Below are 18,406 nucleotides of genomic sequence, written 5' to 3' on the forward strand. Positions count from 1 at the left end.
ACTTCATTATTACCGAACGCAATGGATCCTCAGGACGAGGCCTCTACCGGAGTGTCGGCTCGATCCGACGCAGGAGGGGACCTGACTCCGCCCTCCCCCACCATCTTCCCGAACATCTCTGCAAAGTACTCTGTGACCATTGGGTCTGCCATCCCCTCTAGCAGACCCACAATTCAAATTGTGCCTCCTGGATTCTCTAAATCATTTACCTTGTCCTTCAATGACTTATTCGCTCTGGCCACCATAGACCTCGCCGCTTCCAGTGTGGCACTCCGATCTCTGTGGCTCGAAAGGGCCACTTCCAGATCCTTTATCGTGGCTCCATGGACTTTCACAGTTTCTTTGGTCTTCTCCAGAGCCGCTTGGATGGAGCCAATGCATCCTCCATCGATTTACGGAGGTCCTCCGACACAACCCGCCAGTATTTATCAAATTCCTTCGCCAAGGTACTTGAAAGCACCTCAGCCGTTAGTGGATTGGCCAGAGCCTCAGAGGCTGCCTGTGCCATTTTCTCTGCCGGCGCACTCTGAGAGGCCTCCGATTCCATTGATGGACTTCTACAGTCCACCTGCTTTCCCCTGCCTTTTCTGGGCATTTCAATCATACAGAATCCTAATTCCATTAATTATGAGGATTTTCAACAAAAGTAAACCCTGAAACTTAGAGAAAGGGGCAGTACTCTAGCGGGAGCCATCTCGTGCACATCTTCCTCCTGCATTACACCACCAGATGTCCTCAAGTGCTAACTGTATTTAACAGTGAATTGAGTGCTGAGATGGTTTTTTTGTTGTTTGAGCAGGAATAAAGATAGCAGTTAAGGGTTGTGGTGAATGTATTGCTGCTACAATTCACCACTGTATTGTATTGTATTATATTGATGCCCTTGTGGGCTCCGCCTATGGCTCCGCCCCCTCAGGGGTGGTATATAGATCTGCAGCCTGTAGGCGGCACTCAGTACAGAGCTGTCGCAGGCAGGCAGAGATCCAGCTTATTAAAACCACTGTTCACTTCTACTAATCGTCTCGTGTGAATTGATGGTTGCATCAATTTAATAAGCTAAGATATCGCAATGGAAGCCGCCCTCAAACCTGATCGACTGGAACTCGACCCACAGGCAGCCGAAGCCAAAGGAATCTTTTCGCACTGGCTCCGCTGCTTTGAGGTCTACCTCGCCGCATCTTCCTCGCCCGCCATCACCGAGGCACAGAAGCTGAGTCTCCTCCACGCCCAGGTGAGCCACAGAATCTCTGTACTAATCGAAGTCACGATCCTGAAAAGACATTACGTGAGGCCGGTGAACGAAGTGTTCGCGCGGCATCTCCTCACCACACGTCGTCAACGCCCCGGGGAATCGCTGGAGGAATATCTACGCGACCTGAGGGTACTCGCTCGAAACTGCAACTACAAGAATGTCACGGCCTCGCAGCACATGGAACTCGCCCTCCGGGACACCTATGTGGCTGGAGTCCGGTCCAACTGTGTCAGACAGCGCCTGCTCGAAAAGGGCGCCCTCGACCTAGAAGAGATGGTAAAACTATCCACCTCATTAGAGGTAGCCTTCCAGAGCTTAAATGCCTTCCCCTCCGACCACGCAATTTCCTCGTGGGCGCCGGAGGCGCGGCCATCACCCGACCCGAGGGTGTCCCAGGCCTGTGCCGCGCGGCTGCCCGCCCAACCCGGGGGGCCACCTTGCTATTTCTGCGGTCAGAACCAGCACCTCAGGCAGCGTTGCCCAGCTCGGAATGCGACCTGCAGCGACTGCGGCAAGAAAGGACATTTTGCCAAAGTCTGCTTGGCCCGACCCAAAGTTCCAAAATCGCAGGCCCGACTCACAGACTGACAGGCCCACAGACCCCGCAGCGTGGCTGCGTGCCTGCCGGTACCGCCCCCTTCTGACGCGTCATCCGCCTCGTGCTATCCGTGGGGGCCGGCATCTTTAACCCTACCCGACACATGCGACTCATGCGGGCCGCCATCTTCGAGGCCACCCGACACGTGCGACCAACGGGGGCCGCCATCTTGGCTGCCATCTTCAACGCCGCCCGACTCGTGCGACCGATGAGGGCCGCCATCTTGGGACCACCCCGCTACCACCGACCACGCCGGCTACCCACAGCTTGGCGCTGTCACTCTCAACCAGTCACGGCCCAAGCACCTCAAGAACTCCATGATGACCGTCCAGGTCAATGGGCACGAAACGCCCTGTCTGTTTGACGCTGGGAGCATGGAGAGCTTCATCCATCCGGACACGGTAAGGTGCTGTTCCCTCCAGATTTCCCCCGCATCCCAAACAATCTCCCTTTCTTCTGGATCACATTCAGTGCAGATCCGGGGGTACTGTGTCGCGAACCTCGCGATACAGGGCGCCGAGTACGCCAATTTTAAACTCTATGTCCTCCCCCATCTCTTGTTAGGACTGGATTTCCAGTGCAACCTCAGAAGCCTGACCCTGAAGTTCGGCGGACCCTACCCCCTCTCACCATATGTAGCCTCGGGACCCTTAAGGTCGCCCCTCCCTCGCTCTTCGTGAACCTCACCTCCGACTGTAAACCCGACGCCACCAGGAGCAGGCGGTACAGTGCCCAGGACAGGACTTTTATCAAGTCGGAGGTCCAGCGGCTCTTTAGGGAGGAGATCATCGAGGCCAGTAATAGCCATTGGAGAGCCCAATTGGTGGTCGTCAGGACCGGGGAAAAGAACCAGATGGTTGTAGACCACAGCCAGACCACAAATCGTTTCACGCAAGTCGATGCGAACCCCCTTCCCCGCATAGCGGACATGGTTAATCAGATTGCACACTATCGGGTTTTCTCCCCAGTAGATCTGACGTCCGCGTACAACCAGCTTCCGATCTGCCCGGAAGATTGCCACTACACTGCCTTTGAGGGAGACGGCCGCCTCTTCCACTTCCTCAGGGTCCCGTTCGGCGTCACCAATGGGGTCTCGGTCCTCCAAAGAACGATGGACCAAATGGTTGACCAGTACGGGCTGCGGGCCACGTTCCCGTACTTGGATAACGTCACCATCTGTGGCCATGATCAGCAGGACCACGACGCTAACCTTCAGAAGTTCCTCCAAACAGCCCAAGCCCTTAATCTCACCTACAACAAAGAGAAATGCATTTTCCGCACAACCCGACTAGCCATCCTTGGCTATGTCGTGGAAAACGGAGTCCTAGGGCCCGACCCCGACCGCATGTGCCCCCTCCTGCAACTCCCCCTCCCCCACTGCCCCAAGGCCCTGAAAAGATTCCTGGGGTTCTTTTCATATGATGCCCAGTGGGTCCCCAACTATGTGGACAAAGCCTGCCCACTGACCAAAGCCACCAACTTTCCCCTGACGACTGAGGCCCGCCTGGCCTTCAGCCGCATCAAGGCAGGCATTACCAAGGCCGCGATGCACGCGGTGGATGAGTCCATCCCCTTCCAGGTGGAGAGCGACGCGTCGGATGTCGCCCTGGCCGCTACCCTTAACCAGGCAGGCAGGCCCGTGGCCTTCTTTTCCCGAAACCTCAACGCGTCCGAGATCCGACACTCCTCTGTAGAAAAGGAAGCTCAAGCCATTGTGGAAGCTGTGCGGCATTGGAGGCACTACCTGGCTGGTAGGAGGTTCACCCTCATCACCGACCAACGATCGGTATCCTTTATGTTCAACAACACACAGCGGGCAAGATCAAGAATGATAAAATCTTGAGGTGTAGAATCGAACTCTCCACCTATAATTACGATATTGTGTATCGTCCTGGGACGCTCAATGAGCCCCAGATGCCCTGTCCCGCGGCACATGCGCCAGCACGCAAGATGACCGACTCTGGGCCATCCACAATGACCTCTGTCACCCGGGGGTCACCCGGCTTCTCCACTTCATCAAGGCCCACAACCTGCCCTACTCCACCGAGGAGGTCAGGGCCATGACCAGGGATTGCCAAGTCTGTGCGGAGTGCAAGCCGCACTTCTATCGGCCAGACAAGGCCCACCTGGTGAAGGCATCCCACCTCTTTGAGCGCCTCAGTGTCGATTTCAAAGGGCCCCTCCCCTCCACTGACCCCCAACGTGTATTTTCTCAACGTCATTGACGAGTACTCCCGTTTCCCCTTTGCTATCCCATGCCCCGGCATGAGCGCGCCCACTGTCATTAAGGCCCTGCACAGCATCTTCACCCTGTTTGGTTTTCCCACTTACGTCCACAGTGACCGGGGCTCCGCGTTTATGAGCGATGAGCTGCGTCAGTACCTGCTCGGTAAGGGCATTGCCTCGAGTAGCACTACCAGCTACAATCCCTGGGAAAACGGACAGGTGGAGAGGGAGAACGCGACAGTATGGAAGGCCGTCCTTCTGGCCCTACGGTCTAGAAATCTCCCAGTTTCCCGCTGGCAGGAGGTCCTCCCCGACGCGCTCCAATTCTTTCGGTCGCTCCTCTGCACAGCCACAAACGAGACCCCTCACGACCATCTATTTGTCTTCCCCAGAAAATCCACCTCCGGGGTCTCTCTTCCGTCCTGGCTGACAACACCAGGGCCTGTCCTCCTCCGGAAGCACATGAGGAGCCATAAGTCCGACCCCCTGGTCAAGAGAGTCCAGCTCCTACATGCCAACCCTCAGTATGCCTATGTGGCGCACCGCGACGGCCGACAAGATACAGTCTCCCTCCGGGATCTGGCACCCACCAGTTGCCCAGCGACCATCACCTATACCCCACCCTACACCGAACACCGCCCCCGCCCCACCCCTACACAGCCTACACCCCCCTCCCCCCATCGCCGACACACCATGATGAAGCTCCAGATGACACGCTCCCGGAGTCAACGAGCCCAACACCCGTGCCCGCAGCGATGAGTTCAACACCCGTGCCCGCAGCGAAGCCAGAGCTGAGGCGATCACAGCGAACGATCATGGCGCCGGACAGACTCGATCTGTGAGCCTACTTCACCCCCGCTGGACTTCAATTTTTTAACAGGGGGTGAATGTGGTGAACGTATTGCTGCTACAATTCACCACTGTACTGTATTGTATTATGTAGATGCCCTTGTGGGCTCCGCCTATAGCTCCGCCCCCTCGGGATGGTATATAGATCTGCAGCCTGTAGGCGACACTCAGTACAGAGCAGTCGCAGGCAGGCACAGATCTAGCTTGTCGCAGGCAGGCACAGATCTAGCTTATTAAAACCACTGTTCACTTCTACTAATCGTCGCGTGTGAATTGATGGTCGCATCAAGGGTTACTGTATTCACTGTATTGATTAGCATTATTTAAGGGGTAATTGTAAGCTATTTTCTTGTGTGATGTTAAAGATATTTTAATACTCTGTTAGTAATGAGGTTTGTTGTAATATACAATATCCCTATTTTTCTTGCATTCGCTCCTGGAGTGAGGGATCCTTTCCTCACAGTCTTACAAAATTAAACTAAAATATTGGGGCTTCTGTCCAGTATCCTAGCCACTGTTGGGGTCTGGTCTGGGATCATAATAAAATTAAATGATTGTAGTGTTGAACATGCTATTGAATTGACTTTTGGCGTTGCTCAGATCCGAACAGATATCGACAAGGTATTTAGAACATAGAACATAGAACAATACAGCGCAGTACAGGCCCTTCGGCCCACGATGTTGCACCGAAACAAAAGCCATCTAACCTACACTATACCATTATCACCCATATGTTTATCCAATAAACTTTTAAATGCCCTCAATGTTGGTGAGTTCACTACTGTAGCAGGTAGGGCATTCCACGGCCTCACTACTCTTTGCGTAAAGAACCTACCTCTGACCTCTGTCCTATATCTATTACCCCTCAGTTTAAAGCTATGTCCCCTCGTGCCAGCCATTTCCATCCGCGGGAGAAGGCTCTCACTGTCCACCCTATCCAACCCCCTGATCATTTTGTATGCCTCTATTAAGTCTCCTCTTAACCTTCTTCTCTCCAACGAAAACAACCTCAAGTCCATCAGCCTTTCCTCATAAGATTTTCCCTCCATACTAGGCAACATCCTGGTAAATCTCCTCTGCACCCGCTCCAAAGCCTCCACGTCCTTCCTATAATGCAGTGACCAGAACTGCACGCAATACTCCAAATGCGGCCGTACCAGAGTTCTGTACAGCTGCAACATGACCTCCTGACTCCGGAACTCAATCCCTCTACCAATAAAGGCCAACACTCCATAGGCCTTCTTCACCACCCTATCAACCTGGATGGCAACTTTCAGGGATCTATGTACATGGACACCTAGATCCCTCTGCTCATCCACACTTTCAAGTACTTTACCATTAACCAAATATTCCACATTCCTGTTATTCCTTCCAAAGTGAATCACCTCACACTTCTCGACATTAAACTCCATTTGCCACCTCTCAGCCCAGCTCTGCAGCTTATCTATATCCCTCTGTAACCTGCTACATCCTTCCACACTATCGACAACACCACCGACTTTAGTATCGTCTGCAAATTTACTTACCCACCCTTCTGCGCCTTCCTCTAGGTCATTGATAAAAATGACAAACAGCAACGGCCCCAGAACAGATCCTTGTGGTACTCCACTTGTGACTGAACTCCATTCTGAACATTTCCCATCAACCACCACCCTCTGTCTTCTTTCAGCTAGCCAATTTCTGATCCACATCTCTAAATCACCCTCAATCCCCAGCCTCCGTATTTTCTGCAATAGCCTACCGTGGGGAGCCTTATCAAACGCTTTGCTGAAATCCATATACACCACATCAACTGCTCTACCCTCTCTACCTGTTCAGTCACCTTCTCAAAGAACTCGATAAGGTTTGTGAGGCATGACCTACCCTTCACAAAGCCATGCTGACTATCCCTGATCATATTATTCCTATCTAGATGATTATAAATCTTGTCTCTTATAATCCCCTCCAAGACTTTACCCACTACAGACGTGAGGCTCACCGGTCTATAGTTGCCGGGGTTGTCTCTGCTCCCCTTTTTGAACAAAGGGACCACATTTGCTATCCTCCAGTCCTCTGGCACTATTCCTGTAGCCAATGATGACATAAAAATCAAAGCCAATGGTCCAGCAATCTCTTCCCTGGCCTCCCAGAGAATCCTAGGATAAATCCCATCAGGTCCCGGGGACTTATCTATTTTCAGCCTACGTACCTCAATGCCATCTAATCTATTTACCTGGAGCTCAGAATTCTCCTCCACAACATTGTCTTTTTCCTGAGTGAATACTGACGAAAAATATTCATTTAGTATCTCGCCTATCTCTTCAGACTCTACACACAACTTCCCATCCCTGTCCTTGACTGGTCCTACTCTTTCCCTAGTCATTCGCTTATTCCTGACATACCTATAGAAAGCTTTTGGGTTTTCCTTGATCCTTCCTGCCAAATACTTCTCATGTACCCTCCTTGCTCGTCTTAGCTCTCTCTTTAGATCCTTCCTCGCTACCTTGTAACTATCCATCGCCCCAACTGAAACTTCACACCTCATCTTCACATAGGCCTCCTTCTTCTTCTTAACAAGAGATTCCACTTCTTTGGTAAACCAAGGTTCCCTCGCTCGGCACCTTCCTCCCTGCCTGACCGGTACATACTTATCAAGAACACGCAGTAGCTGATCCTTGAACAAGCTCCACTTATCCAGTGTGTCCAGCACTTGCAGCCTACTTCTCCACCTTATCCCCCCCAAGTCACGTCTAATGGCATCATAATTTCCCTTCCCCCAGCTATAACTCTTGCCCTGCGGTGTATACTTATCCCTTTCCATCCTTAACGTAAACGTCACCGAATTGTGGTCACTGTCCCCAAAGTGCTCACCTACCTCCAAATCCAACACCTGGCCTGGTTCATTACCCAAAACCAAATCCAATGTGGCCTCGCCTCTTGTTGGCCTGTCAACAAACTGTGTCAGGAAACCCTCCTGCACACACTGTACAAAAAAACGACCCATCTAATGTACTCGAACTATATCTTTTCCAGTCAATATTTGGAAAGTTAAAGTCTCCCATAATAACTACCCTGTTACTTTCGCTCTTATCCAGGATCATCCTCGCCATCCTTTCCTCTACATCCCTAGAACTATTTGGAGGCCTATAGAAGACTCCCAACACTGTGACCTCTCCTTTCATGTTTCTAACCTCAGCCTATACTACCTCGGAAGATGAGTCCCCATCTAGCATCCTCTCCGCCACCGTAATACTGCTCTTGACTAGCAGCGCCACACCTCCCCCTCTTTTGCCTCCTTCTCTGAGCTTACTAAAACACCTAAACTCCGGAACCTGCAACATCCATTCCTGTCCCTGCTCTATCCATGTCTCCGAAATGGCCACAACATCGAAGTCCCAGGTACCAACCCATGCTGCCAGTTCCCCTACCTTATTTCGTATACTCCTGGCATTGAAGTAGACACACTTCAAACCACCTACCTGAACACTGGCCCCCTCCTGCGACGTCAAATCTGTGCTCCTGACCTCTATACTCTCATTCTCCCTTACCCTAAAACTACAATCCAGGTTCCCATGCCCCTGCAGCATTAGTTTAAACCCCCCCCCAAAGAGCACTAACAAATCTCCCCCCCAGGATATTTGTGCCCCTCAGGTTCAGATGTAGACCATCCTGTCTGTAGAGGTCCCACCTTCCCCAGAAAGAGCCCCAGTTATCCAGAAATCTGAATCCCTCCCGCCTGCACCATCCCTGTAGCCACGTGTTTAATTGCTCTCTCTCCCTATTCCTCATCTCACTATCACGTGGCACGGGCAACAAACCAGAGATAACAACTCTGTTTGTTCTAGTTCTGAGCTTCCATCCTAGCTCCCTGAAAGCCTGCCTGACATCCTTATCCCCTTTCCTACCTATGTCGTTAGTGCCAATGTGGACCACGACTTGGGGCTGCTCCCCCTCCCCCTTAAGGACCCGGAAAACACGATCCGAGACATCACGTACCCTTGCACCTGGGAGGCAACATACCAAACGTGAGTCTCTCACGCTCCCACAAAATCTCCTATCTGTGCCCCTGACTATCGAGTCCCCAATTACTAATGCTCTGCTCCTCTCCCCCCTTCCCTTCTGAGCAACAGGGACAGACTCCGTGCCAGAGGTCCGTACCCCATGGCTTACCCCTGGTAAGTCGTCCCCCCCACAAGTATCCAAAGCGGTATACTTGTTTCTCAGGGGAACGACCGCAGGGGATCCCTGCACTGACTGCTTTTTCCCAATTTCTTGAATTTGCATTGGGATTGATTGTCTGGTGGAAAGAACATAATTTCCTGTGGTCATAGTCCACGACTGGGCTTCCCCGTGTTCCCCACATGACTTGGGCCTCATCACAAAACCAACATATTTTAAACAAGATCATTTGATAAAAGGATGCCAAATCCGAACACAGCAATGTAAAATGACTCATTCTGTGGCTTTGGTTTTAAAGGCATTGGCTGCTGTGGCAATTATTCACATCCAAAAGAAGGCTCAATGTTTGACACCCTGCCAGTGTTGAGCTGAGCTGCTGTTAATCTGGTTGCTGGATGAGGCCTGACGGTTAGGCTCCATCTCCTGAGTGTCTCACACTGGACATATGGCCGTGCCAATGTGTCGGGGCCCGTGCCAGAATCGGGTGTGATTTTGGAATTGTACAGCACAGAAGGAGACCTTTCAGCCCATCATATCTGTGCCATCCCTTTGAAAGATTATCCCAATTTGCCACACCCCACTGTTTAATAATAAGCGGATGACCATTTAAGATGGAGATGAGGAGAAATTCTTTCTCTCAAAGGGTTGTTAATCTCTTCCCCAGTGAGCACTGGACGTTGAATCATCGGGGTAAATTTTCCAGTCCTGCCTGCAGCGATTTCCTTGGCAGGCGGGACCGGAAAATTTGATGGACCATTTAAGGGTCCGTTGACCTCAGCCAGGAATTTCCGGTCTCAGGGCGGGCATGACCTGAAGATCACACCCATTCAATTTATTCAAGGTTGAGTTAGCTTTTTGATAGACAAAAGAGTCAAGGGTTATGGACGAGCAGGAAAGAAAATGTGGTTGAGCCCACAACTAGATCAGCCTTGATCTTATTGAGTGGTGGAGCGGGCTTGAATGGTCTCCTCCTGTTCTTGATTCTCTATGTTCGAATGTTCCTTCTTCATGCCCTCGAACCTTTTCCCTTTTCAAGCAAATAATTAATTTCCATTTTGAAGTTATTATGGAATTTGCTTCACCGCCCACTCAGGCAGTGCGTTCCAAATCATAACAGCTCGCTGTGTGAAAATATTTCTCCCATTCTTTTGTCAATTACTTTTAATCTATGTTCTCCCGTCATCTTATTTCTCCTTATTTATTCTAAGAAATCCCATCTTAATTTTGAACATCTTTTTCACATCTTCCCTTAACCTTCTCTGCTCCAAGGAGAACAACCTCAACTTCTCTAGTGTCTCCGGATTAAGTGATGTCCTTCGTTCTGGTACCATTACAGTAAATCTCATGTACAGCCTCTCCAACAAGACCATAAGAACATTAGATATAGGAACAGAATTAGGCCACTCAGCCCATCGAGTCTGCTCCGCCATTCAATCATGGCTGATATTTTTCTCATCCCCATTATCCTGCCTTCTCCCCAAAACCCCTGATCCCCTTATTGATCAAGAACCGAACTATCTCTGTCTCAAAGAGACTTAGTGATTTGGCCTCCACAGCCTTCTGCGGCAAAGAGTTCCACAGATTCACCACCCTCTGGCTGAAGAAATTCCTCCTCATCTCTGTTTTGAAGGATCGTCCCTTTAGTCTGAGATTGTGTCCTCTGGTTCTAGCTTTTCCGATTAGTGAAAACATCCTCTCCAAGTCCACTCTATCCAGGCCTCGCAGTATCCTGTAAGTTTCAATAAGATCCCCCCTCATCCTTCTAAACTCCATCGAGTACAGACCCAGAGTCTTCAACCGCTCCTCATATGGCAAGCTCTTCATTCCAGGGATCATTATTGTGAACCTTCTCTGGACCCTTTCCAAGGCCAGAACATCCTTCCTTAGACACGGGGCCCAAAGCTGCTCACAATATTCCAAATGGGGTCTGACCAGAGGCTTATGCAGCCTCAGAGGTACATCCCTGGTCTTGTATTCTAGCCCTCTTGACATGAATGCTAACATTGCATTTGCCTTCCTAACTGCCGACTGAACCTGCACGTTAACCTTAAGAGAATCTTGAACTCGGGCTCCTAAGCCCCTTTGTGCTTCTGATTTCCTAAGCCTTTTCCCATTTAGAAAATAGCCTATGCCTCCATTCTTCCTACCAAAAAGCATAACCTCATACTTTTCCACTTCTTTGCCCACTCTCCTAGCCTGTCTGAGTCATTATGCAATCCCCCCTGCTTCCTCAATTCTACCTGTCCCTCTGCATATCTTTGAATACCTTGACATCCTTAAATGTCACTCAGCGGGGTGCAGTGCTCCAACTGTGAGGTGTGACAGATCTGTGATGCTTCCAGCGTCCCGGTTGACTATATCTGCAGCAAGTGTAACCAATGGCAGCTCCTCACAGATCACGTTGTTTGGTTGGAGCAGCAATTGGATGCACTTAGGAGCATGCAGGTAGCGTAAAGTGTCATAGATAGGAGTTATAGAGATGCGTTCATACCCAAGGTGCAGGCAGAAAAATGGGTGACCACCAGAAGGAGCAAGCAGTCAGTGCAGGAATCCTCTATGGATGTCCCCTCTCAAACAGGTATACCACTTTGGATACTGTTGGGGGGAATAGCCTATCAGGGGAAAACAGCAGCAGACAGAGCAGTGGCTCTGATGTTCAGCAGGGAGGGCCAAAGCGCAGAAGAGCAATAGTCATAGGGGACTCTATAGTCAGGGGCACAGATAGGTGCTTCTGTGGACGTGAAAGAGACTCCAGGATGGTATGTGCCTCCCTGGTGCCAGGATCCAGGGTGTCTCAGAACGGGTAGCGAGCATCCTGAAGGGGGAGGGCAAACAGGCAGAGGTCATGGTACATATTGGGACTAACGACATAGGCAGGAAGGGGCATGAAGTCCTGCAGCAGGAGTTCAGGGAGCTAGGCAGAAAGTTAAAAGACCGGACCTCCAGGGTTGTAATCTTTGGATTACTCCCTGTGCCACGTGCCAGTGAGGCTAGAAATAGGAAGATAGAGCAGCTAAACACGTGGCTAAACAGCTGGTGTAGGAGGGAGTGTTTCAGTTATCTGGACCACTGGGAGCTCTTCCGGGGCAGGTGAGACCTGTATAAGAAGGACGGGTTGCATCTAAATTGGAGAGGCATAAATATCCTGGCCGTGAGATTTGCTAGTGTCACACGGGGGGCTTTACACTAGTATGTTAGGGAGGGTGGGTACCGGAGCAATAGGTCAGAAGGTGAAAAAATTGAGGGAGAACTAGGGAATAGGGCCAGTATGGCTCTAAGGAGGAGCAGACAGGGAGCTGTTGCTGAAAACAGCGGGACCGGTGGCCTGAAGTGCATATGTTTTAATGCAAGAAGTATAACAGGTAAGGCAGATGAACTTAGAGGTTGGATTAGTACTTGGAACTATGATGTTGTTGCCATTACAGAGATCTGGTTGAGGGAAGGACAGGATTGGCAGCTGAACGTTCCAGGATTTAGATGTTTCAGGCGGGATAGAGGGGGATGTAAAAGGGGTGGCGGAGTTGCGCTACTGGTTAGGGAGAATATCACAGCGGTATTGCGGGAGGACACCTCAGAGGGCAGCGAGGCTATATGGGTAGAGATCAGGAATAAGAAGGGTGCAGTCACAATGTTAGGGGTTTACTACAGGCCACCCAACAGCCAGTGGGAGATAGAGGAGCAGATAGGTAGACAGATTTTGGAAAGGAGTAAAAGCAACAGGGTTGGTGTGATGGGAGACTTTAACTTCCCCAATATTGACTGGGACTCACTTAGTGCTGGGGCTTGGACGGGGCAGAGTTTGTAAGGAGCATGCAGGAAGACCTCTTAAAACAATATGTAGATAGTCCAACTAGGGAAGGGGCTGCACTGGACCTGGTATTGGGGAATGAACCCAGCCAGGTGGTAGAAGTTTCAGTAGGGGAGCATTTCGGGAACAGTGACCACAATTCAGTAAGTTTTAAAGTGCTGGTGGACAAGGGTAAGAGTGGTCCTCGGGTGAATGTGCTAAATTGGGGGGAGGCAAATTATAACAATATTAGTCGGGAACTGAAGAACCTAGATTGGGGGTGGATGTTTGAGGGTAAATCAACATCTGACATGTGGGAGACTTTCAAATGTCAGTTGAAAAAGATGCTAAAAGAGATGGCTAAGGAAATTGCAAATGCACTAGTGATAATTTACCAAAATTCACTAGACTCTGGGGTGGTCCTGGCGGATTGGAAATTAGTAAACGTGACACCACTGTTTAAAAAAGGAGGTAGGCAGAAAGCGGGTAATTATAGGGCAGTGAGCTTAACTTCGGTAGTAGGGAAGATGCTGGAATCTATTATCAAGGAAGAAATAGTGAGGCATCTGGATGGAAATTGTCCCATTAGGCAGACGCAGCATGGGTTCATAAAGGGCAGGTCGTGCCTAACTAATTTAGTGGAATTTTTTGAGGACATTACCAGAGCGGTAGATTACGGGGAGCCAATGGATGTGGTATATCTGGATTTCCAGAAAGCCTTTTACAAGGTGCCACACAAAAGGTTGCTGCATAAGATAAAGATGCATGGCATTAAGGGTAAAGTAGTAGCATTGATGGAGGATTGATTAATTAATAGTGAGGATTAATGGGTGTTTCTCTGGTTGGCAATCAGTAGCTAGTGGTGTCCCTCAGGGATCATTGTTGGGCCCACAATTGTTCACAATTTACATAGATGATTTGGAGTTGGGGACCAAAGGCAATGTGTCCAAGTTTGCAGACGACACTAAGATGAATGGTAAAGCCAAAAGTGCAGAGGATACCGGAAGTCTGCAGAGGGAATAGGATAGGTTAAGTGAATGGGCTAGGGTCTGGCAGATGGAATACTATGTTGACAAATGTGAGGTTATCCATTTTGGTAGGAATAACAGCAAAAGGGATTATTATTTAAATGATAAAATATTAAAACATGCTGCTGTGCAGAGAGACCTGGGTGTGCTAGTGCACGAGTCGCAAAAAGTTGGTTTCCAGGTGCAAAAGGTGATTAAGAAGGCAAATGGAATTTTGTCCTTCATTTCTAGAAGGATGGAGTTTAAGACTAGGGAGGTTCTGCTGCAATTGTATAAGGTGTTAGTGAAACCACACCTGGAGTATTGTGTTGAGTTTTGGTCTCCTTACCTGAGAAAGGACATACTGGCGCTGGAGGGTGTGCAGAGGAGATTCACTGGGTTAATCCCAGAGCTGAAGAGGTTGGATTACGAGGAGACGTTGAGTAGACTGGGACTGTACTCATTGGAATTTAGAAGGATGAGGGGGGATCTTATAGAAACATAGAAAATTATAAAGGGAATAGATAGGATAGATGCGGGCAGGTTGTTTCCATTAGCGGGTGAAAGCAGAACTAGGGGGCATAGCCTCAAAATAAGGGGAAGTAGATTTAGGACTGAGTTTAGGAGGAACTTCTTCACCCAAAGGGTTGTGAATCTATGGAATTCCTTGCCCAGTGAAGCAGTTGAGGTTCCTTCATTAAATGTTTTAAGGATAAAGATAGATAGTTTTTTGAAGAATAAAGGGATTAAGGGTTATGGTGTTCAGGCCGGAAAGTGGAGCTGAGTCCACAAAAGATCAGCCATGATCTCATTGAATGGTGGAGCAGGCTCGAGGGGCCAGATGGCCTACTCCTGCTCCTAGTTCTTATGTTCTTATGAAAGGAATTCAGGACCGGCATGTTCCTGTGAGGAAGAAGGATAAATACGGCAAATTTCGGGAACCTTGGATAACGAGAGATATTGTAGACCTCGTCAAAAAGAAAAAGGAGGCATTTGTCAAGGCTAGAAGGCTGGGAACAGACGAAGCCTGTGTGGAATATAAGGAAAGTAGGAAGGAACTTAAGCAAGGAGTCAGGAGGGCAAAAAAAGGTCACGAAAAGTCATTTCAAATAGGGTTAAGGAAAACCCCAAGGCTTTTTACACGTACATAAAAAGCAAGAGTGTAGCCAGGGAAAGGGTTGGCCCACTGAAGGACAGGGGAGGGAACCTATGTGTGGAGCCAGAGGAAATAGGCGAGGTACTAAATGAATACTTTGCATCAGTATTCACCAAGGAGAAGGAATTGGTGGATGTTGAATCTGGAGAAGGGTGGGTATATAGCCTGGGTCACATTGAGATCCAAAAAGATGAGGTGTTGGGCGTCTTGAAAAATATTAAGGTGGATAAGCCCCCAGGGCCTGATGGAATCTACCTCAGAATACTGAAGGAGGCTAGAGAGGAAATTGCTGAGGCCTTGACATAAATCTTTGGATCCTCACTGTCTTCAGGTGATGTCCCGGAGGACTGGCGAATAGCCAATATTGTTCTTTTGTTTAAGAAGGGTAGCAAGGATAATAAAGGGAACTATAGGCCGGTGAGCCTTACTTCAGTAGTAGGGAAATAACTGGAGAGAATTCTTCGAGACAGGATCTACTCCCATTTGGAAGCAAGTGGACGTATTAGCGAGAGGCAGCACGGTTTTGTGAAGGGGAGGTTGTGTCTCACTAACTTGATAGAGTTTTTCGAGGAGGTCACAAAGATGATTGATGCAGGTAGGGCAGTGGATGTTGTCTATATGGACTTCAGTAAGGCCTTTGACAAGGTCCCCCATGACAGACTGGTACAAAAGGTGAAGTCACACGGGATCAGAGGTGAGCTGGCAAGATGGATACAGAACTGGCTAGGTCATAGAAGGCAGAGAGTAGCAATGGAAGGATGCTTTTCTGATTGGAGGGCTGTGACTAGTGGTGTTCCGCAGGGATCAGTGCTGGGACCTTTGCTGTTCGTAGTATATATAAATGATTTGGAGGAAAATGTAACTGGTCTGATTAGTAAGTTTGCGGATGACACAAAGGTTGGTGGAATTGCGGATAGCGATGAGGACTGTCAGAGGACAACCATGTCCATATGTTTTGGTCATGCCCGGCACTGGAGGGGTTCTGGAGAGGAGTGGCGGGAGCAATATCTCAGGTGGTGAAAGTCCGGGTCAAGCCAAGCTGGGGGCTAGCTATATTTGGAGTAGTGGACGAACCGGGAGTGCAGGAGGCGAAAGAGGCCGGCATTCTGGCCTTTGCTATTTCCCTAGTAGCCCGGCGAAGGATCTTGCTAATGTGGAAGGAGGCGAAGCCCCCCAGCCTGGAGGCCTGGATAAATGATATGGCTGGGTTCATAAAGTTGGAGAGGATTAGGTTCGCCTTGAGAGGGTCTGCGCAGGGGTTCGACAGTAGGTGGCAAGCGTTCCTAGACTATCTCGCGGAGCGTTAGAGGAAGGTCGGTTAGCAGCAGCAGCAACCTTGGGGGGGGGGGGGTGGAGGGGACGCCCTGGGAGGGGGGGGGGAGGGGGTTGGGAAAGGGGGGACTGCCTGGGAGGGGGACGAGCAAGAGATAACATGAAGGGTTGGGGAAACTGGCACGTACGGGTGAGGGCCAATGTACAAAGCTGTGTAAATATATCATTTTGCCATGTATATATCTTGCTCTGCGCGATTTCTCGGTTTTTTTTGTTACGAGGCGGGGGGGTTATTGTTTGTAAGGGAGAAAAATTGTGTTAAAAAACTTTAATAAATATTTTTTTTTTTAAAAAGGACTGTCGGAGGACACAGCAGGATTTACATCGTTTGGAGACTTGGGTGGTGAGATGGCAGGTGGAGTTTAATCCGGACAAATGTGAGATAATGCATGTTGGAAGGTCTAATCCAGGTAGGGAATATATAGTGAATGGTAGAACCCTCAAGAGTATTGACAGTCAGAGAGATCTAGGTGTACAGGTCCACAGGCCACTGAAAGGGGCAACACAGGTGGAGAAGGTAGTCAAGAAGGCATACGGCATGCTTGCCTTCATTGGCCGGGACATTGAGTATAAGAATTGGCAAGTCATGTTGCAGCTGTATAGAACCTTAGTTAGGCTACACTTGGAGTATAGTGTTCAATTCTGTCACCACACCACCAGAAGGACGTGCAGGCTTTAGAGAGGGTGCAGAAGAGATTTACCAGGATGTTGCCTGGCATGGAGGGCATTAGCGATCGGGAGAGGTTGAATAAACTCAGTTTGTTCTCACTGGAACGACGGAGGTTGAGGGGCGACCTGATAGAGGTCTACAAAATTATGAGGGGCATAGACAGAGTGGATAGTCAGAGGCTTTTTCCCAGGGTAGAGGGGTCAATTACTAGGGGGCATAGGTTTAAGGTGCGAGGGGCAAGGTTTAGAGGAGATGTACGAGGCAAGTTTTTTACACAGAGGGTAGTGGGTGCCTGGAACTTGCTGCCGGAGGAGGTGGTGAAAGCAGGGACGATCGTGACGTTTAAGGGGCATCTTGACAAATACATGAATCGGATGGAAATGGAGGGATACGGACCCCGAAAGTGTAGAAGATTTTAGTTTTGACGGGCAGCATGGTCGGCACAGGCCCCGAAGGGCCTGTTCCTGTGCTGTACTTTTCTTTGTTCTTTGTTCTTTGTTCTATCCTCCAGAATTGTGTACAATAGCCCGGTTGAGGACTAACTGGCGCTTAATAAAGCTGATTCCTTCCAGAATTAATACATTTTGACTAACAAGGGAGTCACAGGTTATTTGAGTGGGGAGGAAATTGGGATAAGTTGAGAAACCTGAAGTAATGTATTTTCCAAATGCCTCCCACTCACTGCAACTGTTGTTCATATGAGCATTTGATAAAATTACCTTGTTCAAAGTGTTTTAAATATAGTCAATTCAATACCGATGTCAACCGCAGACAGTAGCATGCCTCTGACATCTAATCACTCTCCCATAAAATAAATGTTTTCTTAAGTGTTTTCTTAGGCTTTTGCTCGCTTTGTTTTGAGTCGCTGAGAGGATAATTGAACGGGTTATAGGAATGCAGATTTGCTAATTGGCTATTTTTATCTGCAATGTATGGAAGGTCTGATCCAAGAGAGCATTTGTTGGCAAGCCTGGCTTGTCCTTGTTGGGATTCAGCTCTACTGTGGCGATCCCTCCTATCATTTCCTCTATTGCCGCATCCTACAGATTCCAGGTTTCACTTTCCCACTATCGCTGTTACCAGATGCCACTTTCAATTCTCCCAGCCATAGTCTGTCAAGAAAGCTTGACTGTCTCACTTTGTTCAACAAGTTGTTATGACTTGGAAAACGCTGCCCGAAAGGATGGAGAAAATAACTAGTAATTTACAAACAGGTTATTGGGACTAAATAATTAAAAAGGAGAGGATAAATTGCAGGATTTTAAAGAAAGGACAGAGGAGCTGAAGACTCTGGGTCTGTACTCGATGGATGAAGGGGAAAAGTCAAGAGTTCTGACATGGACTGTAAATATGAATGCAAATAACAGAATG

At 49.2% G+C, this 18,406-nt stretch overlaps 1 long non-coding RNA gene across 1 annotated transcript in view; it reads left to right on the forward strand.

The window, feature by feature from the left end:
* Window positions 1-18,406, forward strand: part of LOC140384853 (uncharacterized) — a 69,794-nt gene that overhangs the window by 49,491 nt on the left and 1,897 nt on the right. Inside the window, exon 2 of the long non-coding RNA XR_011933174.1 lies at window positions 16,661-16,775. This is a non-coding gene — a long non-coding RNA (uncharacterized lncRNA). The remainder of the gene's footprint in view (window positions 1-16,660; window positions 16,776-18,406) is intronic.

Source organism: Scyliorhinus torazame, chromosome 10, assembly GCF_047496885.1.
Source record: "Scyliorhinus torazame isolate Kashiwa2021f chromosome 10, sScyTor2.1, whole genome shotgun sequence".
NCBI classification, from domain to species: domain Eukaryota; kingdom Metazoa; phylum Chordata; class Chondrichthyes; order Carcharhiniformes; family Scyliorhinidae; genus Scyliorhinus; species Scyliorhinus torazame.